Here is an 18091-nt window from a genome sequence, read left to right on the forward strand (position 1 = left end):
TTATTTGATTTCTTAACTTGGGATGCGACATAGTATGGTTCTACCATCGAAATTCTAAACATGGATTTACTGTATATAATCGGAGGCGGATCCAGCAATTTGGCAACACTGGATATTCTCTATTTTAACTCATGTTAAATAATCGATTCTTGGCGGAGCACCTGGCCCCTTCAAGAATCGATACATTTCCATAGGTTTAAATGGAGGGAATCCGGTGTTGCCAAATTGCTGGATCCGCCAATGGATTTAATATGATATGGAGGATGAAATAATTGAAGCCTTGAATGCCCATGAGAGACAGGGCTCCGTTCATTTTACAAAAACCGGGTATGGCCGTCATTCGCGTAAAGTTCTCCGTCGAGCTAACGGCAGGTTAGCTCGGTAAATGGCGTGCAATACATCAGTCGAAACTGTGAGTAAAGTCAGGTTATAAGCACCCACTATAAACCCGTCGCAAGTCGGAGGAGAGGGTCTCTGTGATGTTCGGTCTTAAAAACGCTCTATGAACATTCTGACGTTGCCAAATCTCTTTAAATTTCTCGGAAAACTTTACATTTTATTTCTCGAGTCTTTACGGAAGTAATTTTCGTTGTATAACTTACCGTTTTTGATTTTGAGGGAAAGTATGCATTTAATTTTTCGAAAATAAGGACCTATGCTGCCGTTTACATGCAAATAAATACAGCGCTGTTCAGATATTACTTGCGGCGTTTTTATTGGATTTTTGACCCCTTTCCTCCCTTGCGCGGCGCCTCCTATCCTTCTTCCCAATTTCAAAGTTAATAACAGAGAAAGTTTTAAAAATGTATGAATAAATTCTCTTAATTAGACTCTTATTTTCGTATTTTTAAAGTACGGGAGACTTATTTATGACCGGATTTGACCTCCGCGCATACTCGCTGAAGAAGCTCTGTAAGGTTAACATTTTAAGTGGAAACGAGAACGCAACCAAAAAAATAGTGTATTTTCTTCGGAAAATCACTAAAAATAATAATAATTAATTAAGGACTAAAAAAAGAACAGAAACTTTGATTCGAAGAGGACTGCTCTATGCTTTAATATCGGTATGTGGAGTGTAGCCAATTGCTAGAAATAATGTAAAATTTTTTGAAAAACTTCCGTTTTATTGGTAAAATTTGACTTTTTGGCCTTTTAAAATTTTGGTCAAATTCTATCAACAAAATGTAAGTTTTCCAAAGAATTTTACGTTATTTCTAGCACTTGGCTACACTCCACTTACCGATTTATTTCAGTGCCAGTACCTTTTGGACATTGTATTAATAATACAATGTTCGCTGAACTTGCTTTAATATCGACGGCTGAATCTTCAGTTTTTGTGGATCAAGATCCTTTCTCGGTTAAAGATCACACATTTCACTGGGAGAAATTTTACAACATTCGTACGCTCTTACGGCGTTCTTGCTGAACACAGGAGTTTTACACATGGCAATCCCCGTTGCTGCCGCCGCCGGTAAGAACAGAAGATCCGGGGCTCATCGCAAGTACCGTAAAGAAGCTTGTATCGTTCCTGAATTGCGGCGGAGACTTAAACGCACGGATAGGAAAGAATAACAACCAGCAACCCGCTTAGTCATTCACGAGCCGCAGATCTTCGAGTGGAAATCAAGTATCCTCGCAGGGTTTTTATTCGAGTTGGGTGGTTTTTGCCGAGGAAGGCCGTGCACACCGGCAAATTATCGCATATTTTCCCGGACACCTCCTGCCTCCCCCGGGCACTTTGTTTCGTAATCACGATGCGCTTCTGGTCTATGCTGCCGTGCTAAGGAAAAACGCCGTATGAACATTCGAGAGTTGCAAAATTTCCCTTTATGAAACAAGTATTTTTGACAACATTCATGCATATTTTTCCTTGAAATTTGTAGATATTTTAGATTAAATTGCGTACAAAATTGTCTGTGAATTTTGGAAAATAATATTCGCAATTTTCCTAGTGAACTCGGTTTTTATGGGAGGAAACTTGGTAATATCTGAAGGCTCATACGACGTTCTTCCTTAACACGGCAGTATGACGCTTGCCTACGCTTCCAAAGGTCAGGAGCGGTTGCGGCAAATTCGCGTCTTCGATTTCGCCTTATTCGGCGGCAATTTTCATTAACACTCCCGGCATTTTCAGCAAGGTTCTTGCATGCTCTGTCGAGACCGTTAGTTTCGTAAGCGCCGGTGCATCCGCAAGGTTGGCAACGTTGTATTTTCTTCATTTAACTCCATTGTGAATAGTCGATTCTCGCGAGGCAGTCTGCCTCGCTTAGAATCGATAGATGTCGATTATTTTACGTACATTTAAATGTCCAAAACCCAGTGTTGCCAGTTTTAAGGAATTACCACCCACGAAAATTATTCAAACTGAAGAAAAAGATTGGTAGAATTTACCACTCTCTCAGTCTCTCACGCTGTATTTCACATACAGCGTTGCAGAGTCAATTCTGCCAGAAGAAAGGTAAACGTTACTATGTACTGGTACAGGTAACCATTCCTCTAGCAGAATCGACTTGAAGATTGGTAGAATTTACCATTTCTTCACGCTTCGTGAAATACAGCGTGAAGGAATGGTAAATTCTACCAATCTTTTTTTTTCAGTGCAGCCGACCGTTCAAAAACTTGTCTACAAAGCTCAAAACATGCAATGCATGTACATGTGTGTTCCAATTGTTTCTTTTTGTGATATAAAAAAAAAATGAAGGTAACCAATCGACAAAAACTGGTTTTGACCAGTTTTTTTAAGTAAAAGTGAAGAAATAAAATAGTCTGTGAACTGTCGGTGATCATGAATGACTAACATTTTTTAATAAATCTTCCTTTCTTTTCCCTCGTGTCTATGGAATTTAACTTGATGGATAATTCGAATGCATTGCAGAACCAAGTTTTGATGATTATGTCCTATGATATTCATCATCGAATTCGTGTTTCATTCACCGTGTTAAATAAGAAATTCTATTAAAGGCATTTCGAGAGCGAAATATTTGCCTGTATCAGCTGAGGAAGAGAGGAAGAGAGAGAGTCCCTTGCTATCTTTAGCATTATCGTCACTGCGTCATTCGAAGACGAGATCCTTCTAATCGGATCACTTTTTGCAATTTTGAATCCTAATTTCTGGCTCATCCCTTACATACATACATTCCAGTCGCTTTACAGCGCGCTCGGGCGCTCTGCGACACCTAATCGCCATCCTTGCCTATCGATCCAGAGGTCATCTGGTAGATGGCATCTTGTGATTTCATCTTGAATGCCACCAATCCACGATTTTGCTGGGCGTCCCCTACGCCTTCTCCCAGGAGGAACCCAATCTAGCACCTTCTTAGGCAACCTATCATCCGCCATTCGTTGAACATGACCATACCAGACAAGCTGTTTGGTCATAATTTCATGCACGATGTTCTGCTCGGCGTTCATGATCTCACGGACTCTTTCGTTCCTTACGTGATCTCTCCTCGAGATTCCGGCTGATCTTCGCCAGAAATCCATCTCAGTTGCCTTAAGAATCTTTTTGGTACGCTCTTTCATGGGCCACACTTCACTGCCGTAGGTCAGAATGCTTTTGATTATGGTGTTATAAATCATTCTCTTTTTTTCTTGATGCGGATGACGCTGAATATATGACTCGGAAATTAGTGCTAGAATATCGAAGGTGGGGCCTAGAGGTCAGTGTCAAGAAAACGGAAAAGTTGACGATTGGAGGGGATCAGCAAGACATAGAGCTGGAAGATGGACAGTGTATTAAAAGCTGCGAGCATTACAAATATTTAGGAGTTCGAGTATCCCAGGATGGAAAGATGGACCAAGCCATAAAAGATCGAAACCTGCAGGGAAGGAAAGCTATTGCTATGTTAAATAGGATTCTTTGGGATCAAAGTATCTCATCCCTTACAAACAGTCCTTAAAAACACTTACTTGTCCAGCGAAACTAATGGTACATTTGCTGTTTCTCCACTGAACCGGTAACGGTGGTTCTAAATGGCAAAATGTAGTCCAATTTTCATTCATACTTTTCTTACCCACTCACTTTTTAATCTATAGAGGCTAAATTTGCTTGAAACGTTCAATTTTCCCTCTTCTACCGATCTGTGTGGTGTTAATAACTCAATGTTCAAATTTTAGGACTTTTTTTCACAAAAATAGGTTACAAGTCCCTGAACATCATATTTTTCTTGAGGGATCGTCTCCTCCAGAGGCGTGGCGTGAATTGCGATGTATCGATTGTTTGGCCATTTAAACCTATGGTAAAGATCGATTATTAAGGTGTTTGCAGCGAACACCATGATTATCGATCCTTTCCCATAGGTTTAAATAGAGAACAATCGATACATCGCAAAGCACGCCACGCCACGGGTCTCCTCTGTTGTCAATCGGACATTTCGTATGTGCATGAGCAGTTTGGCAACAATAGTTGTAGAAATTAGCCAACTCCCACTGGCACTAGAGTGAAGGCATATTGTTCCTCTTGCCACCAACCCACATGAGAATCTTCGCCTTTCGCTCCGTCTAGTGTTTCTGACCAGCCAGAAGATGTGTCGAAATGTCAAACGTGTGGGCAAAGTACCGGTCCATTCACCAACTTTTTTCGAACACTCCTCTTTTGATAGAGAACTATGCTGTGCATATTTAACTGTGTACTGCGAAATTTTGACACAGACGATCCCTTCATCCTGTATTCCTTTGATAGAATTGTACTTTATACACGAAAAAAAAAGTGGTTCAATTTTTGACAAGATCACAGATCTACAACACAAGATTTGTTCACTTCAATCCAGAGACAAGAAACCCTCCACTAGCCTCTGCCGACAGGTAGAAGCTTTTACTTTCGGGGATTCAACATTATGGACAATTATAAGGGAGCAACAGTCAGCACTCTTTTTTCGGCTAATGACCTATGCCTACATGAAGGTGAGCTTCGGGTGACGTCGTGAGCCAAACAAGTTTCCCAAACTTCGGCTTGTTTGCAAGACGAAACTGCCAACACGTTGTTGAACATCAACCATGTAGGTAAGTCACCAGTTTAATGTTGAAGTCCCGAAAGTAAAAGCTTCCACCATAGCCGAGATACGAGTGGAGGGTCTCTTGTCTTTGCTGCAACCCAAAGATTTGGTCGGTTTGACGCATGGCAAACTAACACAACAATATTAACCAATGCAACTTGTGTTATTGCGTGTTTTACTTCCCATATTAGCACAGAATACAGAATTTGCAGGTGCCTTAAATTTGTTGATATTTAAAATGATACTGCTAGGGAAACTGAGCACGAGGATATCCTTGGTTTCTAAATTGCACAATTGCTAAAAGAAATATGACATAATAACCTAATCTGCTAAAATACATGTGTTTAAATGGATCATGCCGGCAGATGGCGTCGTAAGGCGGCACATTTTCTCGGTTTTAAATCAAATTGTCCCCAATTTCCCATGTCAGAAAAATGTTATGAAAAATCCTGCGAACTCACCTCATTAGGCACTCTCAGAAGCAATAAAATTTTTGTGTGCGAATTCTCCATTCTGGTTACTTGGTTTTACCGTTTCATGTGCTGGTTACACGCTCAAATTTCCATCAATTTCCGATCAAATGGTGACTAGTGCGCACCATCTACCATCAAATTTCTGCGGCCTGCAAAAATTTGGTGGTAGATGATGGAGCTGTGGGGCTCATCCTTCATCTGATTTCCACACAACCGTGCTTATTTCATGCTTATTTCAATCAACACGCTGTTTTAATTAATTTTACTCATCAATCTAGATAACTCTCGACCGTCATCTTGGTCATCATTTTGTTCGGAATTTGACGGAAATTTGAGCGTGTAACCAGGCCATTTGTGTGCAAATTTTCCATTCTGGTTACTTTGTTTTATTGTTTGATGCACAAATTCTGAATAGGAAACACGAGCCCACTGTATCCTCTTGGATGCGGGCCGAAGGAGTGTTTACACGCGGAATAAAAGATACGAATACGTGTTTGTGCAGACAAACACTCGACGCCTCTTAAGGCGCCCTCGAGGAACTCAAAACGGCGACCTTCACGGCTGCACCTCAGGGTCGGCGTATAGCCGGAGCCGGTCCGAGCACTACAAGACCTCTCCAGTGGCGTTGGGCTCTCGTGGTCCCAGTCCCCTTGCCGTGTCTCCCGGCGCGGCCCGTCTTCCCGCATGGCATACTGCATCTCGCCCACGAGTATGACAGCACTATTGTCGGCCCGAGAAGCCGATGAATGACAGCTCTTTGCACCAGCGTTGCCGCGGCAAGCGGTTGACCCAACGGCAGAATATCGTTTCCTCGCAAAGTACATTTGTGGTAATTTTTCAGAGTATCGTTTCCGCACAAATCAGATCTCAAACATCTGGCAACATCAATAATTTCTTCAATCTTTATTCGCTCGTTTTTCTGAAATATGCCTCATATTTTTCTCGACGTTGCCGCATATTACAGAAAATTGTCTTCGCGAAAATGATTTTGTGCGGCAACGATAATCGGAAAAATTACCACTAATGCACTTTGTGCGGAAAAGATAATCAGCCGAGCATCCCCTATTCGGTCAATTGCGCTGGTCACAAAATCGTGTTTTGATGCTGGATTCTTGTAGATTAGCCAAGAATAATAAGATCTGTTCAAACCGCATCTTTCTAGGTTCAGTAATAACCGAGGTATCGCCCTTTGAAAAGTCGGGTTTTTGACGTCATCCACCGCGGCAGTGACACCCTTGGTTTCTTCGTTCTTCGCTAGTTTCGCAAAATTAATTTAATTTATAGAAAAATTTGGAGATAAATTTCGGTGACTAGTATTCCTCCATTTGGACTACATTTTGCAATTAGGACCTGTAAATTCCGACCTGGTTTAAAAACAACGTATGTGCCATTAGTTTCCCTAAGCACATAAGTGTTTTTTCAGATGAGCCATAATTTATAGGTCCAAATTGCAAAATGCAGACCATTTAATGTTGTACCTAAAGCTCACCTCTATTATCAGTAATGATTTTCAATCTTTCACGTAAATTCACTTTACTCTTATCGAGAAAAGGACCAAATCCTCATATAGTCTGGTGTCCGTGTCCCTCTTTTTTATCTAAAGCTCTACCAGGCGAATTGACGATTTTTCGGCTAAAAATGTGTTCACAATTTAAAATTTTTAAACTATAATTCAGACTTGTTCTGTTGAATGACATCCCTCAACTCAGATAGCGCAGAAACCGCCATGGGTGAAGTCGCATGAGCTTCAAGGAGAACCCTCTGGTTTTTCTTGTCGGGGTAATCGACAGGGCTCCAACAGTCTGGCGACTCTGTTCCTAGCAATGCACTCGACATAAGGGGACACTGATGCACTTCCTGCTATTGTTCTCCTTTTCCTCCGCATCAAGAATCCTGTACCTTGTGCCAGGACTCGGGAACCTCGTTGCGAGATTAAAAAAAAACTGTTGTGCATTGAAGCATCGCATATGGATTATTAGTCTAATTTTATCGAGATTCGGCAACGCTCCTTCAGTCGGATTTGCTTTGCCGAGCTGGACGTGCCTCTTCCCTCTTGATGTCACTGCCCTTCGCCTGGGTCTTCGATCGATTGGTCCAACAGCGTACACTGAAAAAAAAATCTCGGTGTATTTACCAAGAAAAGGGTAAAATTACCATGAATTTAGGGTTCTATTTGATCCCAGTTTTTTCTTGGTAAAATTACCATTTATGGAATTGGTAATTTTACCGAGAAATCTCGCCAAAACTATTGAACTTTCTCGGTAATTTTACTGGACCCCGTTAAAAACGCCAATATTTTTTATCGACTATGGTAGAATTACCGAGATAAAATGGCAAAGTTACCGGGAATTGCTTACCAATAAGAGTGGTATTCTTCCCTGAAAAAAAAAAACCAGTAAAAATACCGGTTTTTAGGTAAGCTTACCAGTCTGTCTTGGTAAAATTACCAATAATTGGTAAAAAAAGTGAGGTGGTAAAGGTACCAACGGACCTTGGTAAAAACGCCGAGAATTTTTTCCAGTGTATGATGAGCACAAACCTAAACTGCTTTGCTCAGGGAAAACGCCGTATGAACCTCCAGGCGTTGCCAAATTTCCTCTGATAAAATACGAATTAATTGGGGACATTGTGAATATTTTTCTTCCAATTTCTCAGACTATCTTGTTCGCGATTCAGTCTAAATTATCTGAACATTTTAAGATAAAATATACATACATTTCTTCAAAAATACATGATAATCTGGGGAGCCCTGGTAAAAATTGACAGTAGAATCTGTGTTCCAAAACACCATAGACCTACAGCCGGCTGTAAGATTTCCAATAGCTTCTGTAGCCGGCTACACAATTTCTTATAGCCTTTTACAGCCGATGGCGATTAAGCAACAGCCAGGCGATAAAGTGTAAGCTAAACGTTACTAATTACGGATGCCAGGACTTAGTGAGTTTTTGGAATACTGCTCTCTTTTTGGGCCGTAGTATCTTGATTTATTTTGCGAGGAAAGCTCCGTACTTTTGATGGATACCTGCCATTACTAATATATTAGAGCGCCTTCAGTTTCGTATGATACTGTGCAATACCTCTGGTGTGAAATAGTTGCTTCAAGCGCCGTGGCAGGCGGGCAGCCAGCGCGAAACACGCATTGGCGCCTACAAACCTAACAGGGATACTTCACGCGTTGCGCAATGCGTGAAGTATCCCTGTTAGGTTTGTAGGCGCCAGTGCGTCGCCGCTCCGCTTTGTGTTAGGCTCTAATATTTAATATGGCGGAGTCAGCGTTATTCAACTCATGATTTTGAAATGTTTGCACATCCTGTATGGATTATTCTCATTTTAATTGATGAAAAAAATATGTATTAAAGGAAAATATAATGTGTGTTTTGTAAATATTAAGGTGGTTACGTATCAAACTTAATGATTTCCAAAGCTCACGAATTTCTACACAATTTTTTATAGCCTTTTATAATCGATGGCGAAAAAGCAACAGCCAGGCGATAAGGTGTAAAGCCCGGCGATAGGAACTATAGCCCGGCCGCATAATTTTTTATCGCTTCGCATAGCCCGGCCGTATGATTTTCTCCGCATTCTACAGCCAGCTATATGATTTCCTGTAGCCTTCTTTAGCCGGCTATAAGAATTCCTATGGTATTTTGAAACGCAGCTCTCGTCGCCAATTTTTACCAGGGAGATTTGGCAACTCTCGAATGTTAATACGGAGTTCTACCCTACCATGATAGTAAAAGTATTTGTCTTTTTCTGTTGTTTTACATAATATGCAACCAGAATTAAAGTACCCCTCCTGGATTTCCATCTTAAGGCGTAAGAGAGCAACCGATTAAACATTTCAAGTGATTATGATAGTTTGTTCCCTCTTCTTTTGCTTGTTGTTCCTTTTTTTCCTTTCTTTCCTTTCTTTCCTTTATTTGTCCTTACTGATTTCCTCTTTCACAGTCAACTAAGGAATCTCAAACATAATTTATTCATAGTTATTCATGAGTATAAGAATCTTTGATTGAAACAGAATCCCATCTGCCAACGCACCTGATTTCATTGTGTCCATTTCATTTCGCGTAGATTTCGAAATTATTATCTTATTGTTAAAATTAATTGCCTTATGTATCATTATACTTTATTGCACAGTTTGATGAATTGTTTTTATATTTGTTGCAGATAGTTGCGTCACTTCAAACAGTGATCCGGAAAAAGTGAGTATCTTTAAAAGATGCCAATATTATTTTCACGAATCAGAGAATCGAAGATATTGTTCGCTATGTGACGTCCATTCCGTTTTTGACCACATTACATTTGATAAAGTTCCGTATAGTCTCTAGGCAAAAGGTGAAACTCGTTAATATTCATGCAAATAGTCAAATTAGTAACGGAAATTATAATGCGCCAATTAACAAACAAAAATGTTTTAAAATGTGATAAAACATAAAGTGATACAAACGCAGCATGTTTGCACTAGGCGCGATACCACTATTCGACCACGTGAGAGGTCATTTTGCCTACTTTGAAAATTGAAGGCGAAACGCGCTTTAGCTAGCACTGCACAGCACGAGTTTCTACGTACTCCGCGGAAATTCAACGCATTTCAGGAGTAATACCACTATTCGACCACGTGGGCGGTCGTTTTGCCTACTCGAAAAGTGAAGGCGAAATGCGCTTTAGCCAATACTGCACGGCACCAGTGTCTGCGTACTCCACGGACATTCAACGCATTTTAGGAGTAATACCACTATTCGACCACGTGGGCAGTCGTTTTGCCTACTTCGAAAAGTGAAGGCGAAACAAGTTTCAGTCGTTGGCTGCCCATACGTATGCGCGATGGGAGGATTACCTACATAGGCATTCTTGGAGTCATACCACTATTCGACCACGTGAGAGGCCATTCTGCCTACTTCGGAATAGTGTAAGGCGATAACTCGTTTAGCAAGTCGAACGTTGCAATTTACTCTCAAATTGCGGAGGAGTTCAAATATTCCCTTGATATTTTCAGACACTGTACATCAAATTACGAAAAAAAATTATCCAAGGACTCGGAGGAAAAATGTTTATAAACTATCCCAGAAATTCGTAATTTTTAAAAGAAAATTTTGCCAAGTCTGATGGATTATACGCCGTTTTTCCTTAGCACGGCAAAACTCTAACATTAGTTCTTGGCGATTCCTGCCCACACTGTCATGCTAAAGAATAACGCCGTATGTGAATTTGAACGTTCCCAAATTTCCTCTCAGAAATTGTTAGCTTTTAAGCAAGTCTTAAAGATATTCCCTCGATATTTTCAGACACTGTACATCGAATTACCAAAAAAAAATCTCGGACGACTGGAGGAAAAATATTTACAAATTTTCCCGGAAATTTCGAGACGTCTGATGGCTTATACGGCGTTTTTCCATAACACGGTAAACATTGGTTCTTGGCGATTCCTGCCCATAATGTCGTGCTAAAGAATAACGCCGTATGTGAATTTGAACGTCCCCAAATTTCCTCTGAGAAATTGTTAGCTTTTAAGCAAGTCTTAAAGATATTCCCTTGATATTTTCAGACACTGTACATCAAATTACCAAAAAAAATTCTCGGACGACTGGAGGAAAAATATTTACAAATTTTCCCGGAAATTTTGAGACGTCTGATGGCTTATACGGCGTTTTTCCATGACACGGTAAAACTCTAACATTGGTTCTTGGCGATTCCTGCCCATCCGACGGACGAGTGCAAGGTAGATTTACACAGGTATGGACAGAACTTAACAACTGGCCTCTGATTGGCTCTCCAGCGGCCCTTAACGTCAGCCATTTTGAATGTTTTGATTATTTTGATTTATTATATTCGGTTTATCGTTTGTCAAAATTTTGTGGGATTTTTTGCACAATTTTGATAATGCGATATTAATTTTAACGTTTAAACGCACAAACGTTTGAATGTTAATTTGATTGTAATTTAATTAAAAAAACGGGCCCCTTAACCTACGTCACGTAGTCATGTGACACGTACTGAGGCTCATGGGAAATTTTCAACTTTTCCATACCTGTGTAAATCTACCTTGGGACGAGTGCCAGAGATGGCGAAGAGTGAAAAAGCGAGCACCCAGAACAATAAATCCAGCGTTGCCGGATGCGCCGAAAATACTTGGATTCCTCGTTGTCGGAGGCGTGTTGTGGGGGGGTTAATCCGGCGGAGCGGCACTGCGGGATAATCATCTGGCACGGGCATGGCGCGGCGCGCTGCCGCACTTTTACTGACCGCCTCGCGGTGCAGCGACCGCGCGAGCCACGGCCCTGCCGCCCGGACTGGGGCTCCGGGAGACGGGAGTCGCCGCGCGCCGCGCGCGCACCGCGGAGAGGAGAAAGCAAAATTTCACTGCTTTGTCGGAAATCGAGCGCGCACCCAGCCATGTCCGGCCCCCGACCCGGGAGCCGGTATCCTCCTCGCCGACGACCGGGAACCTCCCGTCCGAATTTCATCCAAGTAATCGTCAGAATTTCAGGAGTAGCCAACGATATACAGGTTGTCCAGAGGTTAACGTTCTTAACCTTCAGGACCGATTTTCCGGCATAAAATTTGACTCTCTATCCTATACACACGGAGAAAAAAACCACGGTTATTCGACGGTTACCACGGTAATAATCTCACACGGGATTCTACGGTAGTGGAACCGTGGATTTTGGTAATATTATTGATGAGCACAGTGGCATTAACCATGGTCATAATAGTATGTCTGTTCCCATAGTAATATTACGGTGAATCGGTCATATCACCGTGCTCATCGTTACAAGAATGAAAATCCACGGTTCTACTAATGGAATCCCGTGTGAAATAACTACCGTTGTGACGGTAGAATAACTGTGTCTTTTTTCTCGGTGGACATATGCCCGAAAACGCTTCATAAATGAGCTATGCGCTTCCAAAGTTGCAATTTTTTTCTCTCAAACTGATGTAACTCCTCGTTGTTTTGTTGTACATGGATGAAACTTAGACTAAGAGCGTAGTTTTTAGCGCACTGTTCAATTGTTCATTCTTTGCGTTTTCAAGGATGTGCGTCTTCGGAAAATGAGGTTACGAGCGTTCCCGAATTTTAAAATCGTGATAACTTTTTTGGTTGATGATATTTGGAAAAGCGCGAAAAATCAAGCGGAGAAGGCTCTGCACAAAATCTTCCATAATCGCGTCATTTCGACGCAACAGAGCTTTGAAAAAGTTTCAGATTTTTAAAACTTCCTGCTGGGTATACGCGGTTTTTACTGTAAGGAATGTACAAAAGGACAGCGCAGAGCAAAGGAACCGCATGGGTCACTTTATGAAGCGTTTTCGGGCAATATCACTGGAAAAAAAGAAACGCATTGGATCTAGAGTCCAGACTCTCGAAAACATTGACAAGAAAAAATACTCTTGATTCAATCAGATTTTTACTCAAATCAGAAGGAAATCCGCTCAAATTAAGAGGCTTTGGTTCTTGATTTAAGCAAAAATCCGATTGAATCAAGAGTATTTTTTCTTGTATATGTTTTTAAGAGTCTGGACTCTAGATTCCAATGGTTTTTTTTCCCCAGTAATGTGTATCGGGGGAAAAGTCAAATTTTTGAGTCGAAAAATCGATCCTGAAAGTTAAAGACGTTACTTTTTGGACACCCTGTATATTGAACGAGAAAACTTCAAGTTTCCGCGTCCAACCCACGTCTAAAGCCATTTCAACCCTCGTGTTCGGCTGGATCTGATTACTTTATTACTGACCACTAAAAGCTGAAATAATCAGAACACAATTACCCCGAACATTTCTCAAATTTTTCCTCTCCCTGGGTGCGCCTATTAATGAAATGTTCAAACGCACCGCAAACTCAATGAACGTGCGAATCTTCTTATCTGTAACAAAATCTCGCGGGTTCGCATGGAAATTGAGAAATGCGAGCCATTAGTGCTATTAATCAAGGACAGGTAACACCAGGCTCAAACGCAACAACGGCTGGGTGTCTCGTTTTCGCAAATCACGCCCGCCATTGAAGATCAAAGCAATTTTTCGCTAATTCTCCGAAAGGAAAGCTTTCGCATCCAGGAAATATTTTCCTCGAAACGAAGAAATTTATGGACGATGATTAGGCTCCACGAAATGATTCAGCAATTTTAAGCGCGGTAATTACATCGAGTTTGAACCCAGCAGAGGTGTATGACCTAATGTTAATTGACGTCACTCAGATGCAATGTGAGAGATTCCTCTTTGATGACGTCATACTCTCAAAACTGTTATAATTTTGCGAACCAGTTTACCTCTCGCAATCCTGGCAATACCATTCCTGGCGTCCTGGGGTTTCAAAACATTTCTTAAAATTTTAGAAATAAGAATGCATGCGCATTCGCCTTAAAATCTTGTGAGGAAAAATTTGAGTGATCAGAAATACACGCAAATAATGAACAACTTAATCTAGAGTGTACGCCACCAGAGAAACTTCAAATAGACTTTTGGGAGACTTTAACGCAAACGCAGAAAAACAAGCGCCTTTAATCCTCTTGACTTTCCTTAAAATTTGAGTGCGAGCATACAATTAAAGCATGCACTTGAAAAATGTTACTCAAAATGAGTCGCCGCACAAAGTTTGAGAGCATTTGCGAGAGACTTTAACGCAGCGTAAGAAAAGTAAGCGCTATTAGATTCCTTAATATTCTTGCAGATCGGTCCTTAAAATAATGCATTCTCTGAGTTTCCGAGGGTTTAGAAACGGTAGGTCGTAACAATTGGACCTAACAACCTAACAATAAACATAACTCACTCTGGGTCATTTGAATTCGGTCTCTAACATATATTGTCTCTGATTACAATCCCTCTATACTAAAAATCGTACTTGAATAAACTAAAATACATTTCTTCGTGAAGCATTAAAATGCACCGAGAAAAATTTAGGGTTATATAGATATACCGTCCATCCCGGGCTCACTGAAAAAACGAGATTAGGGCTGGGCCCTAGAATTGCTTCACTTCCACCGCCACAGGGGCAGGCCCTGCGCGGGTAAGGCCCAGCCCTACCTGGACAGGGTCTAGCTCTTACCAGGTAGGGCTGAACCCTGGAGCAGGTAGATTTGGGCTCTACGCGCGCCGGGCCTGCTCCTAGGGCGGTGGAGGTAAAGCAATTTTACCTACCCGGTTAGGGCTGGGACCTTTCGGCGCAGGTACCAGCCCTAAACTCGTTTTTTCCGTGCTCAGAAGCCGAAAGTTCCGGGTGCTGGAGCCGTAGTTTCGACTGTTCCTGATGCTACGCCCGGAATTTTCAGCCTACGAGCCCGAAACGTGGACGGCACGTCTATATCCCGTTAGTGCGGCTTCCACGGTCGAAGTTTTTTTTTTTTTTTTTTTTTCAGTGTAGTATTTTAAGGATTACGGGAAAAGCATGGACCAAAGTAAGCGGACGATATCCGCGGAATGGCAAATTAAGCAGAACCCGATACGGCGTAGGTTGTGGGTGCGAGGACCGCGGAGAACATCGACCCCGCATCCTTTGACCTCCTCCCCCCCCTCCGCCCCGCCGCGCGATGGTCCGGTCCCTGCGCGGCCGTTACCGTGACTCGGAACGTGTCAAATAAACCGTTGACGGTGTCACCACTCGCCACTCGCCCGGTCACCGGTCACCTCGTGTCCATCACTAATCGTCCCGCTACTCATTAGAGCGCGCAGTTACCGGCCACACCGGCCCTGACGCCCGGACGCGTGTGATAAATAAAGCTCAGCCGACGTGACGCGCCGTCCGTGTCCGTGGCTTACTGTGTTCAGTAAAAACGTCGTATGAGCCAACAGGCGTTGCCAAATTTCCCCCGACAAATCACGAACTTTCAGGAAAATTTGTGAATTTTTTTCCTCCAATTTTTCACAGGATTTCGTTCGTGATTAGATCTAAAAGATCTGAAAATTCCAAGGAAAAATGTTCATAACTTTCTTCAAAAATAAATGTTTTCTAACAAGAAATTTGGCAACATTCGAATGCTTATACGACGTTTTTACTCAGCACGGCAGTACGGTCGCCCGGATTCCCACAGCCCCGAGCCTGATCCTTTGTCCCATTATTGATCCCGCTTTTATTGCCCGCGGCGACAATTGGACGTATCTCTGCCGAACGGAACTATGTGCATTAAGACATGAGCCCTTTTATGCATATATCCGTATGGACTTCAGGGCTCATGTCTTAATGCACATAGTTCCGTTTGGCAGAAATGCGGCCAAGTGCCTTGTGTGCGAGTACCCGAGAATGCTTTCCTAGAATTTCACCGTTAAAATATTTTGTCCCTTATCTGGGTCGGAACTTTTTGTTCTTGAAAACTTTGAAAACTTTTCATTCTACTTTTGAAGCAGTTCATAAATCGTCGCTCCTCTCACGAAGAACGTAACTACTTTCCAATGTTGCCAAATTTTCCCTCGCAAATTGAATTTTTACTAGGATAATTTTGGGCGCTTCTAACTGAAATTTTCTTTGATTTCCTTTCTGATCTTCTGCAAAAATCAGACAAATTTTAGACGCAAATTGTACGGGGATATTCTTGTAAAAAAAAAAAAAAATTAAATTGTTTGGGTTTTGCAACCTTGAAATGGAGTTACGTTCCTTCGTGCAGGAAACGACGAAATGTGACGGTAAAATATGGCCATTTTGTTTGTAGGCATTCGAGAGAGATTTCAGTTGCATTCAACAGAAAAGATCAACCAGCTCGATTACAGAGTTGTGTAAATCGTGCATCTTTAATTTAAAAAAATAACTCTGGTTCTCGTAACAACCAAACGGATATAAAGGAAACTTGTATGAATTAAGTATGACTCGGATCCACATTATTGCAGCATATCAAGTTATGGATCAAATAACGTAAACCCTCTCCCAATCGGTGCCATCAGCATTGCTCCTATTTCCCAGAACTATAGTACCGAATTTCAGAGCTTTGCAGATTTTTCTGAAATTTTTCCGGAACTTTTGAAATCCCCAAAACGTTCCGGATCTTTTGCATTTTTCAGAACTTTCTCGGAACTTTTAAAAAAATCTATAAATATTCCCGGAACTTTCAACGATCATGGAGAGGGAGGAATTGGAACAAAAGAGTTCCGAATTCCGGAACTTTTGACGGACACAGTAACGGGACGGAGCATTGGCCTTCAGAGACAACCGAGGGGGGAATTATGTCAAGGCGAAAGCGAAGAAAACGCGAACTTTTCACGGGTGTCAAGGTCCCTGGAAACCGCGACGTCCATCACAACAACGAACCGAATCTCACGCTATGCATCTCGCTCGCCGTTCGCGCACGCGCAGAACTACTCGAGCTTCAAAAATGCAAATCCAGACGTCATCGGGCCATTGTCGTCTCGTCTCCTCCTCCTCCTTCTTCGTCTCCATACTCTCCGAGCATATTCCTCCTCGACCCCCCCCCCCCCCCCGGCTGATTGGCCCCCGAGCAATAATTACGGACAAACAAAGACCCCTGAAAATAATTGTTCGCCGCGATCGACCCACGGGAGAGAGCGACGGCGGGGGAGGGGAGGGGGTTGTTTCACTCCTAATTATAACTGTTCCTCCTCAAACGCGCGTATGTCGGCGGTGGATAATTTTTCTGCGCATGCGCTCATCTATGCATCCCGGCAGGATGCGGCTGCACCTTCGCGTTGCCAAGCTGCAAGCGAATATCCAGAGGCGGATCCAGCAATTTGTCAACACCGGATTTCTTCCATTGAACCCTATGCTAAATAATCGATTCTTGTCGGAGCACCTGACCCCTCCGAGAATCGATACATTTCCATAGGTTTAAATGGAGGAATGACAATTTTGCCAATTTTCTGGATCCGCCAATGAATACACCGGAATGATATGAGTGCGAAAATGTATCTTGCTATCAGCTTGGTACTTACGTGAGCTCCAGGGACTGATTGTCAAAGTTATTAGACAAAGGTGCAGACAAAGATGACGAAAATGGTATGGAGGGATCCTATTGATGGAGGCGGGTGGTTCCAACGGTCAAAGAAGGTATGTAAAAGACTAACTAACGGCAACCCACTTGAAACCCCATAGTTAGTCCATCATTATCTTTTTTAGTCGATAGGAACCACCCATTTCAACTAATAGGATCGTTTCCTACTCCCTATGTCTTCTTGTCTATTGCTTTGTCTAGCAATTTCAACAATCAGGCCGCTGTCACTCGAGTTGCTCTAAAGGTATTATGATATTTTTCATGCTGTCTAAACACCGACGAAGATTTTTGCAATTCTCGCTAAATTAAGGAGATGTGAGATTTATGGTCGTATGTAAAGCGAAAAAGGTCATAAAGCTCAAGCTAAAGGTCGTATATAAAAGACTAAGGTGTAATGGAGCTATGTGATTGGTCGGTCGGATTTTCCGGCCCGAGAAAGGCGCACGAAAAAGCGAGAGCGGCAACGGTGAACAGAGGATCGAGTCAATAGGAGAATTCAAGGATAATCTGGAAACTTCGAAAGCTTAGTTTTTCGAAATTACGAAACAAAAAAGTTTGAGAGTGTTTTCGTTGTTTTTTTTGGTGAAATGTTCTCTCAAAATACCCTTGAAATAGAATTTGTGACGAAATAAACATCAAAATTTTTTGTTTTAGTCAAAAATTTCATGTCCGACCTCTCTAATTGACTCGATCCACACT

The 18091-nt window shown here is 42.0% G+C and overlaps 1 protein-coding gene across 1 annotated transcript in view; it reads left to right on the forward strand.

Annotated features, from left to right (window-relative positions):
• sano (CABIT domain-containing protein serrano) overlaps positions 1-18091 on the forward strand; it is a 190752-nt gene that overhangs the window by 105858 nt on the left and 66803 nt on the right. Inside the window, 1 exon segment of the mRNA XM_072303356.1 lies at positions 9635-9669. The gene's annotated coding sequence lies outside the window, so the exon portion shown is untranslated.

The sequence above is a fragment of the Bemisia tabaci genome, chromosome 8 (genome assembly GCF_918797505.1).
Source record: "Bemisia tabaci chromosome 8, PGI_BMITA_v3".
Taxonomy (NCBI): domain Eukaryota; kingdom Metazoa; phylum Arthropoda; class Insecta; order Hemiptera; family Aleyrodidae; genus Bemisia; species Bemisia tabaci.